Here is a 19,683-nt window from a genome sequence, read left to right as displayed (position 1 = left end):
TTGCTCCTCCCTCGAAAGGAAAGGATGTTACAGCTAGGCTTCTTCAGAGCTCCTCAGACTTTAAACAGCTGATAGGTGAGATTAAGTGGTATTAGCTCCTTTTCCTCCATTGTCATGTGATTTATGGTTTTACAGAGTTGGTGAAACTCTTTCCTTGCAAGGTATTGATTGAAGAATGAGAAATGTAATGCTTTATTATTAGTGTGAACAGGTTCAATCTCCCACTTTCAACCCTGCTTTTAGCCATGTTGCTTTCTCTATGAGTCAAGGCGGGCTTCTGTCCCAGAAATAAAGTAAAATGATGTTCATCACTTCTTATGGGCTTCCCAGAGGCCAGCGCAAGAGTATTGAGCTACCTTGATCACACTTCCTCCCACCTCGCTTTCAGTAAGAACTCTATTCTGTTCTCCCAGTCTCTCCATCTTCGCTGTATATGTTCTGATGATGCTACTTTTCACACCCATGCTTTTGATATGCTTCCTTTTTCCTCACCTGAGGAGTCCCCTCCAACAGTTACTAATCGCGGAGGAAAGTTTCTGTAGTTTACTTGTAAAAGGTATGGGCGGGATTTTGCACCCATCCCCCGTGGGTTTTGCGGTGGCCCGCCATTGTTCAGTGGCGGATCTTCCAGTTCCATCGCTGTCAATGGAATTTCTCATAATAATAATAATAATCTTCATTATTGTCACCAGTAGGCTTACATTAACACTGCAATGAAGTTACTGTGAAAATCCCCGGCCTGTCGGGTACACCGAGGAAGAATTCAGAATTCTCCTAACAAGCACATCTTTTGGGACTTATTCACACCCTCTGCTGACGGGGAATCTGCAGCAGGGAGGAGGAGGGAGGTGTCACCATTGGTGGGACTGACAGATCCTGCTGGTGAGAACAGCTCGAAAATCCCACCCGCTTGTCTAGAGGCACACAGGCTATGAATGTTCGTGCTGGTAGAGAGGCTCTCTATCTTTGTGAAAATCATGCCCACAGCATGATGTCCATGAGGCTTTGTGATGTCTAGAGTCAATGTTGAGGACTCCCAGGGCAGCTCCCTCCCAACTTTATACCATAGTGCTGCTTCAGGTCATCATCAGACTTGTCATTCCAGACTTTTATTGGATTCAAATTTCACCACCTGCTTTGGCAGGTCTCCATCTAGCATTTCCAGCATTGTTTTTCTGAATGCAATTGTCATATACTTTGAACTGACATTTTGGGCGACAGGGTGATGGTGGTTAGCACTGCTGCCTCATGGTGCTGAAGACCCGGGTTCGATCCTGGCCCCAGGTCACTGTCCGTGTGGAGTTTGCACATTCTCCCCGTGTTTGCGTGGGTTTCACCCCCACAACCCAAAGATGTGCAGATTAGGTGGATTGGCCACGCTAAATTGCCCCTTAATTGGAAAATATATTTGGATACTCTAAATTTTTTAAAAAACTTGAACTGACACAACAAAGCAACCTCATTAAAAGAACAGTACTATATATATCCACAAATAAGAAACAAGACTTTGTGAGCATAATCTAGACAGTGGCCAGAATTCTCTGGTTGTTGGGATACTCTGTTCCCGCCGTCAGCGCAACCCCCACCCTTGGGTTTGCCGGCAGCGTGGGCTGGCTTCAATGGGAAATCCCATTGTCAAATCGCGGGAGCAAAGAATTCCGCCACCAGCGAATGGCGTGGTGCTGAGAAACACGCGGCTGGGGGAGCAGAAAATCCAAACAAACGAATGAATATTGTTGGGGTAAGATGTTTGATGTTAACCCATCAGTCACAAAAGCATGTGCTGCAAAATCTCTTGCAATGGCCCTCCAAACAGAATTTCACCTTGGCCGCAATCCCCGAATGGGGACAGAGTTCCATAACGCAAGATTAGCTGGGTGTTTCCCGGCGTTCGGAGTGGCAAGAATCACCCCACTATCTAACGCCCATACGGGTACATCAGGGGTCTCAGTGAGGAACCTCCCGATGAGGCCGCACTTAGCCCCGTTTTCTGCACTGAGGCGCTCCGCTGCTGGAACTCCTCAGTACAGCATTTTTAAATGGAGGGTATGCACCTGGGGGCCTACAATTCTCTGGGAGACCCATTTGAGCGCCGTTCCGTCTGGTTCCTGTTTGTGGAGACCAGCACTGAACGGCGCTCGCCCAAGTTCTCCGAGGCAAGGGGGTTTGATGCCACACCTTGGTTAGATCTCGGGAACACATATTAGAGTGAGACAAGCTGTCTCACTCTAATATGCAGATTTACCAGAAAGTGATCCAACCCACAATGGAGGTGATTCACATTGCAAGATCACGTTACATCTTGCGAGGTGCGGCAAGCCGGGTAGATCCCGGAAGTGGGATCTCCCGGCATCCACTGGTCACGTTGCGCGCAATATTTTTCGGGAGCAATGCGACCAGTAGATCCTGCCCCTTTTCTTTATTAATTCCACCTTGTCTAATTTAGGCTAATCATCTAATGATTATATTTGCACCTGTTGCATCATTGCTCTCATTATTTTGATTGATCCATCAGGTAGCTTGAGTTTAAGTTTAATTATTTGGTACCACAAAATGTACCACAGGGAGAAACTGTTTCACAGCTGAAATAGCCAAATCACATGGGCCCGCATTTTGCTGTTCCAGCAACAGCATCGATTTTCCCAAAGAATAACACATCCAAATAGGAAAATGTCAGCTTAACGTATCAGGTGCTCTGAGATAAAATTAATGCCTCTCTATTTCTAAGTTTCCTAATAAAACCATAGCAAATGATGCTGAAATTAATATAGTTGTGATTTCCAGGTGCTTTTGTGTGAAGTTATGAATTATAAACTTGGATTATTCATCTACAAGATGGATTTCCACTACCTCAATCTGTATGTCAGGCACATTAAAATCACATTTTAGAAGAAAAAATCTGCCAATGGAAAGATGAACAAGAATTTGAAGATTATGAAAAATGTCAAGTTAAAAATACAGTAAAAATGAGGAATATTTAAGAGCTGCATGCGTTGAGCTTCCGTTCCCATTCAAAATGAGCATGCAAGTTGAAAAGAGCAAAACCTGCACAAATACCACTCACGATTGCAAATGTTTTGCATCAGATCTGGTTGCTTAATGAGGTTCATGCATGAATTGGATCCAAACAGTTAACCTCACTAAAAATACAAAAGGCACAAAATTATAAGCCAGAAAGTAACTCAGGCAAGCGCTGAATCCAAAACTAAACTCCCTGCAGACAGAGCCACTGATTGACAAAGGGCTTTGGCTCTGCCCCAATCTGTTCTGGACTGCCATTCATCCTCTTTGAAAATTTATTTAACTCTGTTAACTTGTGCAAGCTAATCCATTTATTAAATGCACATACATAATATTCGCACTGGGACTGCTCATTGGGCATGAAGTGCAAATTTCCCCTCCTCCTGACTTGAATGTTAAATTGGATTTCTCCATTTCTGACAGTCTATGAGCTGCACTGAACATAACTGACTCTGTCCATTCATTGCACATCACAATAAGGAAGGAACACCTTGTGCAGCACAAACGTTCTGGGGCAGCACGGTGGCCAGCACTGCAGTCTCATGGTGCCGAGGTCCCAGGTTCGATCCCGGCTCTGGGTCACTGTCTGTGTGGCGTTTGCACATTCTCCCCGTGCTTGAGTGGGTTGTGCCCCCTGATGTACCATCAATAATGACAGAAGATGAGTTGAGAGTGAAACTGTGGCTTTAATTAGCTTAAAGATATCTGCTGGCAGGTGGGCCGGTGGTTGGCCACTTTTATACCTGAGCCTGAGGGGAGGAGCCACAGGCAGAGCCAGCAGGGGCAAGCCCGGACATGTTACATACAGCAGGTATAATACAATACAGTGGTTTACCACATTCACCCGCTGGTAAAAAGGAGTCCGGCGGGGGTGAAGTGGACGGTTTAATTATATATCGAGTCTGTCGGGGCTTTGACTTTCCGCTGTGACCGCTGCAGTCCCGGCTGTGGTGTGGATACTGGTGTCGGATGAAGTGTTGAGGCCTGCGTGTCGTCTTCTGCGTCACAAGTAGATGAGTGCCTGGCGATGGACTCTGAGGCTCTGGCGTGCCGTGCACTGGGACTAGCGGAGCATGCCGTGGCCCTGGTGCATCATGGGTAGCAATGGAGGGAGAAGATGTAGGGTCGGGGGTAGTGGTGATGGTCGCTGGGGAACCTGCGGGTGCCAAATCCCGAAGGGAGACTGTGTCCTCCCACCCGTCATGGTGTGCCACGTAGGCATTTTGGGGGTTAGCATGGAGGAGATGGGCCCTTTCGACCAGGGGATCCGACTTATGACTCCTCGCATGATTCCGGAGGAGGGCGGGTCCTGCGACCGTCAGCCAGGATGGGAGCGAGACCCCTGAGGTGGACTTCCTGGGGAAGAGAAACATTCTCTCATGAGGGGTCACATTGGTGGCGGTACACAGGGGCGGTACACAGGAGCGACCGGATGGAGTGGAGCGCATCGGGATCTCCTGCCAGCGGGAGACAGGTCGACTTCTAGACCGTAGGGCAAGAAGGACGGCCTTCCAGACCATCGCGTTCTCCCTCTCCACCTGTCCGTTCCCCCGGGGGTTGTAGCTGGTAGTCCTGCTTGAGGCGATGCCCTTGGTAAGCAGGTACTGACGCAGCTCATCACTCAGGAAGGAGGAACCCCGATCACTATGGATGGAGTTGGTGAAACCGTACAAGGTGAAGAGGCCATGCAGGGCCTTGATGACTGCGGCAGAGGTCATGTCAGGGCATGGGATGGCGAAAGGGAAACGTGAGTACTCATCAGTGATGTTGAGGAAGTACACGTTCCGGTCAATGGAGGGGAGGGGCCCTTTGAAATCGACGTTGAGGTGCTCAAAGGGGCGGGAGGCCTTTACCAGGTGTGCTCTGTCTGTCTGATAGAAGTGTGGTTTGCACTCCGCGCAGACCTGGCAGTCCTGGTCCTGACGTCCTCAATGGAGTAAGGCAGGTTGCGGGCTTTGATAAAGTGGAAAAGCCGGCTGACCCCCCGGGTGAAAGAGGTCATTGTGGAGGGATTTTTGGAGGCTAGCGTCATGGTCCTGCTGGTCATGGCCACAGATGGTGACATTATCCAGATACGGGAATGTGGTCCGCAACTCGTACTGGTCAACCATTCGGTCCATCACCCGTTGGAAGACCGAGACCCCATTGGTGTCGCCGAAGGCGACCCTGAGGAAGTGATAGAGGCGGCCTCAAAGGCAGTGTATCGGCGGTCCTCCGGGCGGATAGGGAGCTGGTGGCAGGCGGACTTCAGATCAATGGTGGAGAAGACTCGGTACTGCACAATCTGATTGACCATGTCAGATATGCGGGGGAGGGGGCACGCATCGAGCTGCGTGTACCGATTGATAGTCTGACTGTAGTCGATGACCATCCTATGCTTCTCCCCGGTCTTTACCACCACTACTTGAGCTCCCCAGGGACTGTTGCTAGCTTCAATGACTCCTTCCCTCAGTAGCCTTTGGACCTCTGACCTAATAAAGATCCGATCCTGGGCACTGTACCGTCTGCTCCTGGTGGCGACGGGTTTGCAATCCGGGGTGAGGTTCGCAAACAGGGAAGGCGGATCGACCTTGAGGGTCGCAAGGCTGCAGACAGCGAGAGGGGGTATAGGGCCGCCGAATTTGAAAGTTGGACATTGGAGATTGCACTGGAAGTCTAACCCTAGGTGTGTGGCCGTGCAGAGGTGGGGAAGGACGTAGAGCCGGTAATTTTTAAACTTCCTTCCCTGGACCGTGAGGTTTGCTACACAAAACCCCTTTATCTCTACAGAGTGGGAACCGGAGGCCAGGGAGATTTTTTGATTAACGGGGTGGACGAGGAGAGAACAGCGCCTTACCGGTGTCGGGGTGTATGAAGCTCTCCGTGCTCCCAGAGTCGATTAAGCAGGACGTCTCATGCCTGTTGATTAGTACTATTGTTGTAGCAGTTGAGAGTGTTCAAGGCCGGGACTGGTCCAGGGTCACCGAGGCTAATCGCAATAGTTGAGTGTTCTCTTCGGGCGGTGTGCGGTCAGCCGAGCTGGGATCCTGGGAGTCCATCCAAGATGGTGGCTCCCATTGGTCGCACATGGCTGGGGGTGCACAAAATGGTGGCGCCCATCCATCGCACGTGGCGTCCGCGGGACCAGATGGCAGCGCCCGGGGGCCGCACGTGGCCCTGGAGGAGGAAGATGGTGGCGCCCGCTGGCCGCACGGGGACCGTGGAGAGGGTTGTGGTGGTGGTCCGCATTCGCCACCGGAGACCGCGGCGACCGCACGGGCCTGGCTTACCACCACAAAGTAGTCCTTTTTACCGCATCCCTTGCAGGTGGATGCGCGGGCCGGGCAGCACTGTCCCCGGATGCCGCCATCTTGTCCCTAGGTCGCCACGTGCGATGGATGGGCGCCGCCATTTTGTGCACCCCCAGCCATGTGCGACCAATGGGAGCCGCCATCTTGGATGGATTCACAGGACCCCAGCTCGGCTGACCAGCGCTGCCGGGGGTGCTTGGCCTGCCCGCAAAAGTAGCAGCAGGGCCCCTCGGGGTTGCCAGGCCACCTTGCAGCATAAGCTTGTGGGGGATGGGCAATGTCTCGGAGTCGGCTGCGAAGGGATTCCACGCTGCCCAGGGGGCTGCCGTGTGGTCGGGAACGTAAGCGCGGGCGTTTTAGGAGGCCACATCCAAGGACCCTGCAAGGGCCCGTGCCTCCTTGAGGCCTAGGGTGTCTTTTTCCAGCAATCGCTAGCGGATTTGGGAGGACAGCCACGAAAACGTCCCGGATCAAAAGTTGTGTGTGGTCGCTCACCGAAACTTGCGGGCAGCTGCAGTTTCTCCCCAACACCAGGAGCGCATGGTAGAATTCTACCAACGATTCCCCAGGGATTTGTCGCCCCGTTGCTAGCAGATGTCGGGCGTAGACCTGGTTTACCGAGCGAATATAATATCCTTTTAGCAGCTCCATTGCTGCATCAAAGTCGTCCGCGTCCTCGATGAGGGTATAAATTTCCGGGCTCACTCTCGAGTACAGGGCTTGCAATTTCTGTTCTCCTGTGGGTGTGTTTTCGGCCGTTCCGAGATATCCTTTAAAACACGCCAGCCAGTACTTGAAGGTTGCCACTGAGTTTGCCGCGTGGGGGCTGAGTTGCAGACACTCCGGCTTGATTCGGAGCTCTATCCTTTTAAATCTAGCTTATTAAATTGATGTACGATCAATGACCACTAAAGCGAGGTTGTAGTCCAACTGAAGGCTTTAATAAGCCAGATGTTTCCCCCAGCAGCTCAGGTACAGAATAAAGGCTGCTGGGGCGACACGGGCTCTTATACCCCGCCTTGCAGGGTGGAGCTACCATACAGCTTGACCAATAGGAAACATACAATATTTACCAATGATGTTCCAGCATTACCAGGTAATGTAATACCTCTACACAGACTACCACAAGCTTAAAGATACCTGCTGGCAGCCGGCCGCAGACTGAGGGCAGGGCCGGTGGTTGGCCACCTTTATACATGAGCCCGAGGGGAGGAGCCACAGGCAGAGCTAGCAGGGGCAAGCCCGGGCATGTTACATACAGCAGGTATAATACAATACAATGGTTTGCCACACCCCCACAACCCAAAGATGTGCAGGCTAGGTGGATTGGACACACTAAATTGCCTCTTAATTGGAAAAAATGAATTGGGTATTCCAAATTTATAGAAGAAAAGTTCCTGCTGCGTCTTTTTGCATGATGATCCTGCACATTTACACATTTACAGTCTGCTGTCTGACATTGTTACATTCATGTTAATTTTGTAACGTGATGTGTTTAATGGAACATTGCATATAGCATACAGACTAAAACATTATATACTATTGGATGTAGCCTGTTTAAAATAAAAGTATACAAACTTCTGTTACAGCAAAGGGGAAAAATTAGCACAAATCTGTGTGCTGTTGATATGATAACATTGCCGGCGGTATTTTGATGTTTGCAAATTGAAGATACTGCGGCGTGTGCCTAATGCTTTCTGAGGCTGACTCCCACTGTGCATGCATTCTTCTAAGCTCAGTATAGCTAGTACGAGCAAGTGATGAGATAACTTCCCCTCCAAGCTTTGTATGCAAAATATTGGGTGCATATTTCCCTCTGGGTACTAAGCTAAAATGGAAAAGTAGATGTAATAGTGATGCAGAGAGGGTAAAGGAAAATAATATATTAACATTTTCCATCATTGCAATTCCAGCAGGAAGATTCACTGCTGCGAGTGCATACCAAAAACTAAGGCACATGTACCCGATTTTCCAATTATTATGAATGCATCCACATTTGTGACAAATTGTTGAAAGCAGAAAGTCAGAAAATAATCTTAATTTCTACTATACTTGAGTTAATTGTAAAATACCCGAGAAAAAAAAGATATTTTTGTGAAAGGGCAATTAAGGGAAAACATCTGCATGATTAGGGAGAAGTGAACAAAGATCGGTAGTGTCAATCGGTCACCTATGCTATAACACAAGTGCCCTCACTGTCCTCAATATCTGCATGATCCTTTCACGCACCCATAGGGAGGAATCAATCGCTATAATAATCAATGGTATATTGCATTCATCTACACACATTTCAACAAAAACGGGTCCAATTACATTACTTACTCCAAAATATCAAGAGCATCAATGAACGTATGCGTGTGATCATTCAGTCCTGTGTCTATCAACATCTCTATGCAATGTCTAAAGAGGATTGAAAGGGACAATTTTGTGATTCAACTAAGACACTTCAGGATCCAATCATGTTGGCTGCTATGTTTGCTGGAACCTTGGGCAGCTGAGAAGGTCCAATATCACAAATCTAGCTCATTCAATTAAACATTTAACTCTGCACTGCTCGTGCCTTCCACAAGGAGTGCGTGTCTACGTAGATGATGTAATCATATAGAACATAGAACATTACAGCGCAGTACAGGCCCTTCGGCCCTCGATGTTGCGCCGACCTGTGAAACCACTCTAAAGCCCATCTACACTATTCCCTTATCGTCCATATGTCTATCCAATGACCATTTGAATGCCCTTAGTGTTGGCGAGTCCACTACTGTTGCAGGCAGGGCATTCCACACCCTTACTACTCTCAGAGTAAAGAATCTATCTCTGACATCTGTCCTATATCTATCTCCCCTCAATTTAAAGCTATGTCCGCTCATGCTAGACATCACCATCCGAGGAAAAAGGCTCTCACTGTTCACCCTATCCAATCCCTGATCATCTTGTATGCCTCAATTAAATCACCTCTTAACCTTCTTCTCTCTAATGAAAACAGCCTCAAGTCCCTCAGCCTTTCCTCATAAGATCTTCCCTCCATACCAGGCAACATTCTGGTAAATCTCCTCTGCACCCTTTCCAATGCTTCCACATCCTTCCTATAATGTGGCGACCAGAATTGCACGCAATACTCCAAATGCGGCCGCACCAGAGTTTTGGACAGCTGCAACATGACCTCATGGCTCCGAAACTCAATCCCTCTACCAATAAAAGCTAACACACCGTACGCCTTCTTACCAACCCTCTCAACCTGGGTGGCAACTTTCAGGGATCTATGTACATGGACACCGAGATCTCTCTGCTCATCCACACTGCCAAGAATCTTACCATTAGCCCAGTACTCTGTCTTCCTGTTATTCCTTCCAAAATGAATCACCTCACACTTTTCTGCATTAAACTCCATTTGCCACCTCTCAGCCCAGCGCTGCAGCTTATCTATGTCCCTCTGTAACTTGTAACATCCTTCTGCACTGTCCACAACTCCACCGACTTTAGTGTCATCTGCAAATTTACTCACCCATCCTTCTACGCCCTCCTCCAGGTCATTTATAAAAATGACAAACAGCAGTGGCCCCAAAGCAGATCCTAGTGGTATACCACTAGTAACTGGACTCCAGTCTGAACATTTCCCATCAACCACCACCCTTTGTCTTCTTCCAGCTAGCCAATTTCTGATCCAAACTGCTAATTCACCCTGTATCCCATGCCTCCGTATTTTCTGCAGTAGCCTACCGTGGGGAACCTTATCAAACGCTTTACTGAAATCCATATACACCACATCAACTGCTTTACCCTCATCCACCTGTTTGGTCACCTTCTCAAAGAACTCAATAAGGTTTGTGAGGCACGACCTACCCTTCACAAAACCGTGTTGACTATCTTTAATCAAATTATTCCTTTCCAGATGATTATACATCCTATCTCTTATAAACCTTTCCAAGATTTTGCCCACAACAGAAGTAAGGCTCACTGGTCTATAGTTATCGGGGTTGTCTCTACTCCCCTTCTTGAACAAGGGGACAACACTTGCTATCCTCCAGTCTTCTGGCACTATTCCTGTAGACAAAGATGACTTAAAGATCAAAGCCAAAGGCTCAGCAATCTCCTCCCTAGCTTCCCAGAGAATCCTAGGATAAATCCCATCCGGCCCAGGGGACTTATATATTTTCACACTTTCCAGAATCGCTAACACCTCCTCCTTATGGACCTCAAGCCCTTCTAGTCTAGCAGCTTGAATCTGATTATTCTCCTCGACAACATTGTCTTTTTCCTGTGTGAATACTGACGAAAAATATTCACTTAGCACCTCTCCTATCTCCTCGGACTCCAAGCACAACTTCCCACTACTGTCCTTGACTGGCCCTACTCTTACCCTAGTCATTCATTTATTCCTGACATATCTATAGAAAGCTTTAGGGTTATCCTTGATCCTACCTGCCAAAGACGTCTCATGTCCCCTCCTGGCTCTTCTTAGCTCTCTCTTTAGGTCCTTCCTAGCTAACTTGTAACTCTCGAGCGCCCTAACTGAACCTTCCTGTCTCATCTTTACATAAGCCTCCTTCTTCCTCTTGACAAGTGTTTCGACTGCTTTAGTAAACCACGGTTCCCTTGCTCGACCACTTCCTCCCTGCCTGACAGGTACATACTTATCAAGGACACGCAGTAGCTGTTCCTTGAACAAGCTCCACATTTCCATTGTGCCCATCCCCTGCAGTTTTCCTCTCCATCCGATGCATCCTAAGTCTTGCCTCATCGCATCATAATTGCCTTTCCCCCAGATATAACTCTTGCCCTGCCGTATATACCTATCCCTTTCCATCACTAAAGTAAACTTAATCGAATTGTGGTCACGATCACCAAAGTAATCACCTACTCCAAATCTAACACCTGTCCTGGTTCATTACCCAGTGCCAAATCCAATATGGCCTCGCCTCTCGTTGGCCTATCTACAAACTGTGTCAGGAAACCCTCCTGCACACATTGGACAAAAACAGACCCATCTAAAGTACTCGAACTATAGCGTTTCCAGTCAATATTTGGAAAGTTAAAGTCCCCCATAACAACTACCCTGTTGCTTTCGCACCTATCCAGAATCATCTTTGCAATCCTTTCCTCTACATCTCTGGAACTTTTCGGAAGCCTACAGAAACCCCTACCAGGGTGACCTCTCCTTTCCTGTTTCTAACCTCAGCCCATACTACCTCAGTAGACGAGTCCTCATCAAACGTCCTTTCTGCCACCGTAATACTGTCCTTGACTAACAATGCCACCCCTCCCCCTCTTTTACCACCTTCCCTGAGCTTACTGAAATATCTAAACCTGCAACAACCATTCCTGTCCCTGCTCTGTCCATGTCTCCGAAATGGCCACAACATCGAAGTCCCAGGTACCAACCCATGCGGCAAGTTCACCAACCTTATTCTGGTTGCTCCTGGCATTGAAGAAGACACACTTTAAACCACATTCCTGCCTGCCGGTACACTCCTGCAACTTTGAAACCTTACTCATGACCTCACTACTCTCAACCTCCTGTATAGTGGAGCTACAATTCAGGTTCCCAAGCCCCTGCTGAACTAGTTTAAACCCTCCCGAAGAGCATTAACAAATTTCCCCCCCAGGATATTGGTACCCCTCTGGTCCAGGTGTAGACCATCCCATTTGTAGAGGTCCCACCGACCCCAGAATGAGCCCCAATTATCCAGAAATCTGAAACCCACCCTCCTGCACCATCCCTGTACAAAGAACAAAGAACAAAGAAAAGTACAGCACAGGAACAGGCCCTTGGGGCCCTCCAAGCCCGTGTCGACCATGCTGCCCGACTAAACTACAATCTTCTACACTTCCTGGGTCCGTATCCCTCTTTTCCCATCCTATTCATGTATTTGTCAAGATGCCCCTTAAATGTCACTATCATCCCTGCTTCCACTACCTCCTCCGGTAGCGAGTTCCAGGCATCCACTACCCGCTGTGTAAAAAAACTTGCCTCGTACATCTACTCTAAACCTTGCCCCTTGCACATTAACCCTATGCCCCCTAGTAATTGACCCCTCTACCCTGGGGAAAAGCCTCTGACTATCCACTCTGTCTATGCCCCTCATAATTTTGTAGACCTCTATCAGGTCGCCCCTCAACCTCCGTCGTTCCAGTGAGAACAAACCGAGTTTATTCAACTGCTCCTCATAGCTAATGCCCTCCATACCAGGCAACATTCTGGTAAATCTCTTCTGCACCCTCTCTAAAGCCTCCACATCCTCCTGGTAGAGTGGCAACCAGAATTGAACACTATACTCCAAGTGTGGCCTAACTAAGGTTCTATACAGCTGCAACATGACTTGCCAATTCTTATACTCAATGCCCTGGCCAATGAAGGCAAGCATGCCGTATGCCTTCTTGACTACCTTCTCCACCTGTGTTGCCCCTTTCAGTGACCTGTGGACCTGTACTCCTAGATCTCTCTGACTTTCAATACTCTTGAGGGTTCTACCATTCACTGTATATTCCCTACCTGCATTAGACCTTCCAAAATGCATTACCTCACATTTGTCTGGATTAAACTCCATCTGCCATCTCTCCGCCCAAGTCTCCAAACAATCTAAATCCTGTTGTGTCCTCTGACAGTCCTCATCGCTATCCGCAATTCCACCAACCTTTGTGTGATCTGCAAACTTACTAATCAGACCGGTTACATTTTCCTCCAAATCATTTATATATACCACAAACAGCAAAGGTCCCAGCACTGATCCCTGCAGAACACCACTAGTCACAGCCCTCCAATTAGAAAAGCATCCTTCCATTGCTACTCTCTGCCTTCTATGACCTAGCCAGTTCTGTATCCACCTTGCCAGTTCACCCTTGATCCCGTGTGACTTCACCTTTTGTATGGGACCTTGTCAAAGGCCTTACTGAAGTCCATATAGACAACATCCACTGCCCTACCTGGATCAATCGTCTTTGTGACCTCCTCGAAAAACTCTATCAAGTTCGTGAGACATGACCTACCCTTCACAAAACTATGCTGCCTCTCACTAATACGTCCATTTGCTTCCAAATGGGAGTAGATCCTGTCTCGAAGAATTCTCTCCAATAATTTCCCTACCACTGACGTAAGCCTGTAGTTCCTTGGATTATCCTGGTTACCCTTTTTAAACAGAGGAACAACATTGGCTATTCTCCAGTCCTCCGGGACATCACCTGAAGACAGTGAGGATCCAAAGATTTCTGTCAAGGCCTCAGCAATATCCTCTCTAGCCTCCTTCAGTATTCTGGGGTAGATCCCATCAAGCCCTGGGGACCTATCTACCTTAATATTTTTCAAGACGCCTAACACCTCGTCTTTTTGGATCTCAATGTGACCCAGGCTATCTACACACCCTTCTCCAGACTCAATATCTACCAATTCCTTCTCTTTGGTGAATACTGATGCAAAGTATTCATTTAGTACCTCGCCCATTTCCTCTGGCTCCGCACATAGATTCCCTTGCCTATCCTTCAGTGGGCCAACCCTTTCCCTGGCTGCCCTCTTGCTTTTCATATACGTGTAAAAATCCTTGGAATTTTCCTTAACCCTATTTGCCAATGACTTTTTGTGACCTCTTCTAGCCCTCCTGACTCCTTGCTTAAGTTCCTTCCTACTTTCTTTATATTCCACACAGGCTTCGTCTGTTCCCAGCCTTTTAGCCCTGACAAATGCCTTCTTTTTCTTTTTGACGAGGTTTACAATATCTCTTGTTATCCAAGGTTCCTGAAATTTGCCGTATTTACCTTTCATCCTTACAGGAACATGCCGGTCCTGAATTCCTTTCAACTGATATTCGAATGCCTCCCACATGTCAGATGTTGATTTACCCTCAAACAAATGCCCCCAATCTATGTTCTTCAGTTCCCGTCTAATATTGTTATAATTAGCCTTCCCCCAATTTAGCACATTGACCCTAGGACCATTCTTATCCTTGTCCACCAGCACTTTAAAACTTACTGAATTGTTGTCACTGTTCCCGAAATGCTCCACGACTGAAACTTCTACCACCTGGCCAGGCCCATTCCCCAATACCAGGTCCAGTACAGCCCCTTCCCTAGTTGGACTGTCTACTTATTGTTTTAAGAAGCCCTCCTGGATGCTCCTTACAAACTCTGCCCCGTCTAAGCCCCTGGCACTAAGTGAGGCCCAGTCAATATTGGGGAAGTTGAAGTCTCCCATCATCACAACCCTGTTGTTTTTACTCTTTTCCAAAATCTGTCTACCTATATGCTCCTCTATCTCCCGCTGGCTGTTGGGAGGCCTGTAGTAAACCCCCAACATTGTGACTGCACCCTTCTTATTCCTGATCTCTACCCATATAGCCTCACCACCCTCGGAGGTGTCCTCCCGTAGTACAGCTGTGATATTCTCCCTAACCAGTAATGCAACTCCGCCACCCCTTTTACATCCTCCTCTATACCACCTGAAACATCTAAATCCTGGAACGTTTAACTGCCAATCCTGCCCTTCCCTCAACCAGGTCTCTGTAATGGCAACAACATCATAGTTCCAAATACTAATCCAAGCTCTAAGTTCATCTGCCTTACCCATAATACTTCTTGCATTAAAACATATGCACTTCAGGCCACCAGACCCGCTGTGTTCAGCAACTTCATCCAGTCTGCTCTGCCTCAGAGCCATACTGTCCCTATTCCCTAGTTCTCCCTTAATGCTCTCACCTTCTGACCTATTGCTCCCGTGCCCACCCCCCTGCCATACTAGTTTAAACCCTCCCGTGTGACACTAGCAAAACTCGCGGACAGGATATGTAGCCACGTGTTCAACTCCTCTCTCTCCCTATTCCTCGTCTCGCTATCACGTGGCACGGGTAACAACCCAGAGATAATATCTCTGTTTGTCCTAGATCTAAGTTTCCACCCTAGCTCCCTGAATTCCTATGCCTTTTCCTACCTATGTCGTTGGTACCACGACTTGGGGCTGCTCTCCTTCCCCCTTAAGGATCCCGAAAACACGATCCGAGACATCACGCACCCTGGCACCTGGAAGGCAACACACCAACCGCGAGTCTCTCTCGTTCCCACAGAATCTCCTATCTGTCTCCCTAACTATGGAGTCCCCAATGACTAATGCTCTACTCCTCTCCCCCCTTCCCTTCTGAGCAACAGGGACAGACTCTGTGCCAGAGACCTGTACCCATGGCTTACCCCTGTTAAATCCCCCCCTCCAACAGTATCCAAAGCGGTATACTTGTTACTAAGGGGAACACCCACAGGGGATCGCTGTACTGACTGCTTCCTCCCAGCCCCTCTCACCGTCACCAATCGATCTTGATTCTTCGGAGTAACTACATCCGTGAAGCTTCTATCTATGACCACCTCTGCCTCCCGAATGATCCGAAGTTCATCCAGCTCCAGCTCCAGTTCCCTAACACAGTTTCTGAGGAGCTGGAGATGCGTGCACTTCCCACAGATGATATCAGCAGGGACACTGACGGCGTCCCTCACCTCAAACATTCTGCAGGAGGAATATTGCGCTACCTTCCCAGCCATCCCCTCTAGATAAAAAAAGAAAAAGAAAGAAAGAGCTTACCTGTTATTCACTCCCCTTCTCAGCAAACACTCACTCAGCAACCTCTGCGCCCCGCACGATAACACCTGAGGGAAAATAAAAGAAAAACTACTTACCAGTCACCAGCCAGTCCCTTACCTGCAGGCTGTGACGTCACGGTTCAACTTCTTTCGACTTCTACCTGCCCTCGAGCCTTCCTCTTGATCTTTACAGCGGTTGTTTTTTTTTTGGTTAGAGGAGGGGGTAGGGAGAGAAACACTGAAGAAGTGTTTTGGGTTTAGGTGTCACTTGACAACAGCTCCTCCACAAACTACCTTCAAGTTAGGGTGAGCACACGGACGTATGCAAATTTCCCCAGCAACAGCCAATCAGCAGCTCCACTCTACTGCCCTCTGCTGGATGCTTGTCTTCACTTGAACAGCTAGGGTCTCTTGCTGAGGTACACCTTCACGTTAGGGTGAGCACACGGACGTATGCAAATTTCCCTGGCAACAGCCAATCAGCAGCTCCATTCTACTGCCCTCGACCTACTGGTCTACGACCCCCGAGGAACACACATCTCGTCTCAAACAAGTCTTTATAAACATGTTTCATCTGTTATAACTTCAACCAAAAAATACTGTATACCACATTGAAGGTGCCTTAAAAACAAGTTCACCACAAGAAATTAATAGGAAAATAGGTGCAGGAGAAAGCATTCACCCTCTTGCATCTTTTTTATTCAAGTAGATGGCATTCTTTCCTCTATTCCATTTACCTGTCTTTGCTCCAGATCCCCTGATACACTTACTAAACAGAACTCTATCCATCGCAGTCTTGAAAATTTCAATGAGGCTGAAATCTACTCCCTTTGCAGAGATCCAGGAGTGGCAGGGTGGAGAGTATGGGTTGCTGATTTCCACCACCCTTTTGTGAAACAAGATCTTGCAGAGGGCAGTAGAGCGGAGCTGCTGATTGGTGTTGCAAGGGAAATTTGCATACCCCCGTCGTGGTCACCCTTATTTGAAGGTAGTTTGTGGAGGAGCTGTTGTCAAGTGACACTTAATCGCGAAACACTTCTTCAGTGTTTCCCTCCCTACCCCCTCCTCTAACCAAAAAAAAAACAACCGCTGTGAAGATCAAGAGGAAGGCTCGAGGTCAGTGACTGGTAAGTAGTGTTTCTGTTTTCTTTTTCTTTTCATTGGTATATTGATATTTTTTTTCTTCGTTGTTTATTTATTTAATTTTTGGGGGTAAATTGTAATTGTTGAAGTTAACCGAAGGTTTAAGACACGGAAGGAGATCTCAGACCCGTGTTATGCTCCTCGTGTGCGATGTGGGAGCTCAGGGACATGTCCATTGTCCCTGGCTCCTTCACGTGCAAGAAGTGTGTCCAGTTGCAGCTCCTGTTAGACCGCTTGACGGCTCTGGAGCTGCAGATGGACTCACTTTGGTGCATCCGCGATGCTGAGGACGTTGTGGATAGCACGTTTCGCGAGTTGGTCACACCGCAGGTGAAAGATACTGAGGGAGATAGAAAATGGTTAACCAAAAGACAGAGCAAGAGTAGGAAGGCAGTGCAGGTGTCCTCTGCGGTCATCTGCCTGCAAAGCAGATATACCGCTTTGGATACTGTTGAGGGAGATGGCTTACCAGGGGAAGGCAGCAGCAGCCAGGTTCATGGCACCATGTTTGGCTCTGCTGCGCAGCTAGGCAGGAAGAAGAATGGCAAGGCTATAGTGATAGGGGACTCAATTGTAAGGGGAATAGACAGGCGGTTCTGCGGACGCAATCGAGACTCCAGGATGGTATGTTGCCTCCCTGGTGCAAGGGTCAAGTATGTCTCGGAGCAGTTGCAGGACATTCTGGGGTGGGGGGGGGGGGTGAACAGCCAGCTGTCGTGGTGCACATAGGCACCAACGATATAGGTAAAAAAAACGGGACGAGGTCCTACAAGCTGAATTTAGGGAGTTAGGAGTTAAACTAAAAAGTAGGACCTCAAAGGTAGTAATCTCAGGATTGCTACCAGTGCCACGAGCTAGTCAGAGTAGGAATGTCAGGATAGATAGGATGAATGCGTGACTCGAGAGATGGTGCAAGAGGGAGGGATTCAAATTCCTGGGACATTGGAACCGGTTCTGGGGGAGGTGGGACCAGTACAAACCGGATGGTCTACACCTGGGCAGGACTGGAACTGATGTCCTAGGGGGGGTGTTTGCTAGAGCTGTTGGGGAGAGTTTAAACCAATGTGGAAGGGGGATGGGAACCGATGCAGGAAGTTGGAAGGTAATAAAACAGGGACAGAAACAAAAGGCAGTAAGGGGGAAAGTGTAAGGCAGAGAAGCCATAGTCAAAAATCAAAAAGGGCGACAGTACAAGGTACAGTGACTGAGGGGAGCTCAGTGAATAGGACCAGGAATACTACAAGGAATAAAACGGGAAGTGAAAACATTAATGGTAAGCGACGCGGCAGGTTGTTACATGAAGATATTGGTTCAACGACAAGGAAAATTAGGAGAAAGGTTAAGAGGAAATATAACTTAGGAGAGGTTACTGATCGAGGTGTTAAGATTCAGAACAGAGGTAAAAAAGCCTACATAAGTGTACTTTACCTGAATGCTCGTAGCATTCGGAATAAGGTAAATGAGTTGATGGCGCAAATCACCGTGAATGACTATGATTTAGTGGCCATTACTGAAACATGGTTAAAGGATGGTCACGACTGGGAGTTAAATATCCGAGGGTATCAACCTATTCGGAAGGACAGAGTGGATGGTAAGGGAGGTGGTGTAGCTCTGTTATTTAAGGATGACATCCGGGCAACAGTAAGGGATGACATCGGTGCTATGGAGGATAAGGTTGAATCCATTTGGGTGGAAATCAGGAATAGTAAGGCGAAAAAGTCACTGATAGGAGTAGTCTATAGGCCACCAAATTGTAACATTATGGTGGGGCAGGCAATAAACAAAGAAATAACTGATGCATGTAGAAATGGTACAGCAGCTATCATGGGGGATTTTAATCTACATGTCGATTGGTTTAACCAGGTCGGTCAAGACAGCCTTGAGGAGGAGTTTATAGAATGTATCTGCGATAGTTTCCTAGAACAGTATGTAATGGAACCTACGAGGGAACAAGCGGTCCTAGATCTGGTCCTCTGTAATGAGACAGGATTGATTCAGGATCTCATAGTTAGGGATCCTCTCGGAAGGAGCGATCACAATATGGTGGAATTTAAAATACAGATGGAGGGTGAGAAGGTAAAATCAAGCACCAGTGTTTTGTGCTTAAACAAAGGAGATTACAATGGGATGAGAGAAGAACTAGCTAAGGTAGACTGGGAGCAAAGACTTTATGGTGAAACAGTTGAGGACCAGTGGAGAACCTACCAAGTGATTTTTCAGAGTGCTCAGCAAAGGTTTATACCAACAAAAAGGAAGGACGGTAAAAAGAGGGAAAATCGACCGTGGATATCTAAGGAAATAAGGGAGAGTATCAAGGAAAAAACATACAAAGTAGCAAAGATCAGTGGGAGACTAGAGGACTGGGAAATCTTTAGGGGGCAACAGAAAGCTACTAAAAAAGCTATAAAGAAGAGTAAGGTAGATTATGAGAGTAAAGTTGCTCAGAATATAAAAACAGATAGTAAAAGTTTCGACAAATATATAAAACAAAAAAGAGTGGCTAAGGTAAATATTGGTCCTTTAGAGGATGAGAAGGGAGATTTAATAATGGGAGATGAGGAAATGGCTGAGAAACTGAACAGGTTTTTTGGGTCAGTCTTCACAGTGGAAGTCACAAATAACATGCCAGTGACTGATGGAAATGAGGCTATGACAGGTGAGGACCTTGAGAGGATTG

General features: G+C 47.7%; 1 protein-coding gene across 3 annotated transcripts in view; it reads right to left on the bottom strand.

Moving 5' to 3' along the window:
• fndc4b (fibronectin type III domain containing 4b) overlaps positions 1-19,683 on the bottom strand; it is a 330,788-nt gene that overhangs the window by 203,621 nt on the left and 107,484 nt on the right. The gene's annotated exons all lie outside the window — the stretch shown is intronic.

Source organism: Scyliorhinus torazame, chromosome 4, assembly GCF_047496885.1.
Source record: "Scyliorhinus torazame isolate Kashiwa2021f chromosome 4, sScyTor2.1, whole genome shotgun sequence".
In the NCBI taxonomy this organism is placed as follows: domain Eukaryota; kingdom Metazoa; phylum Chordata; class Chondrichthyes; order Carcharhiniformes; family Scyliorhinidae; genus Scyliorhinus; species Scyliorhinus torazame.
This window is presented reverse-complemented; position numbering and strand designations above follow the sequence as displayed.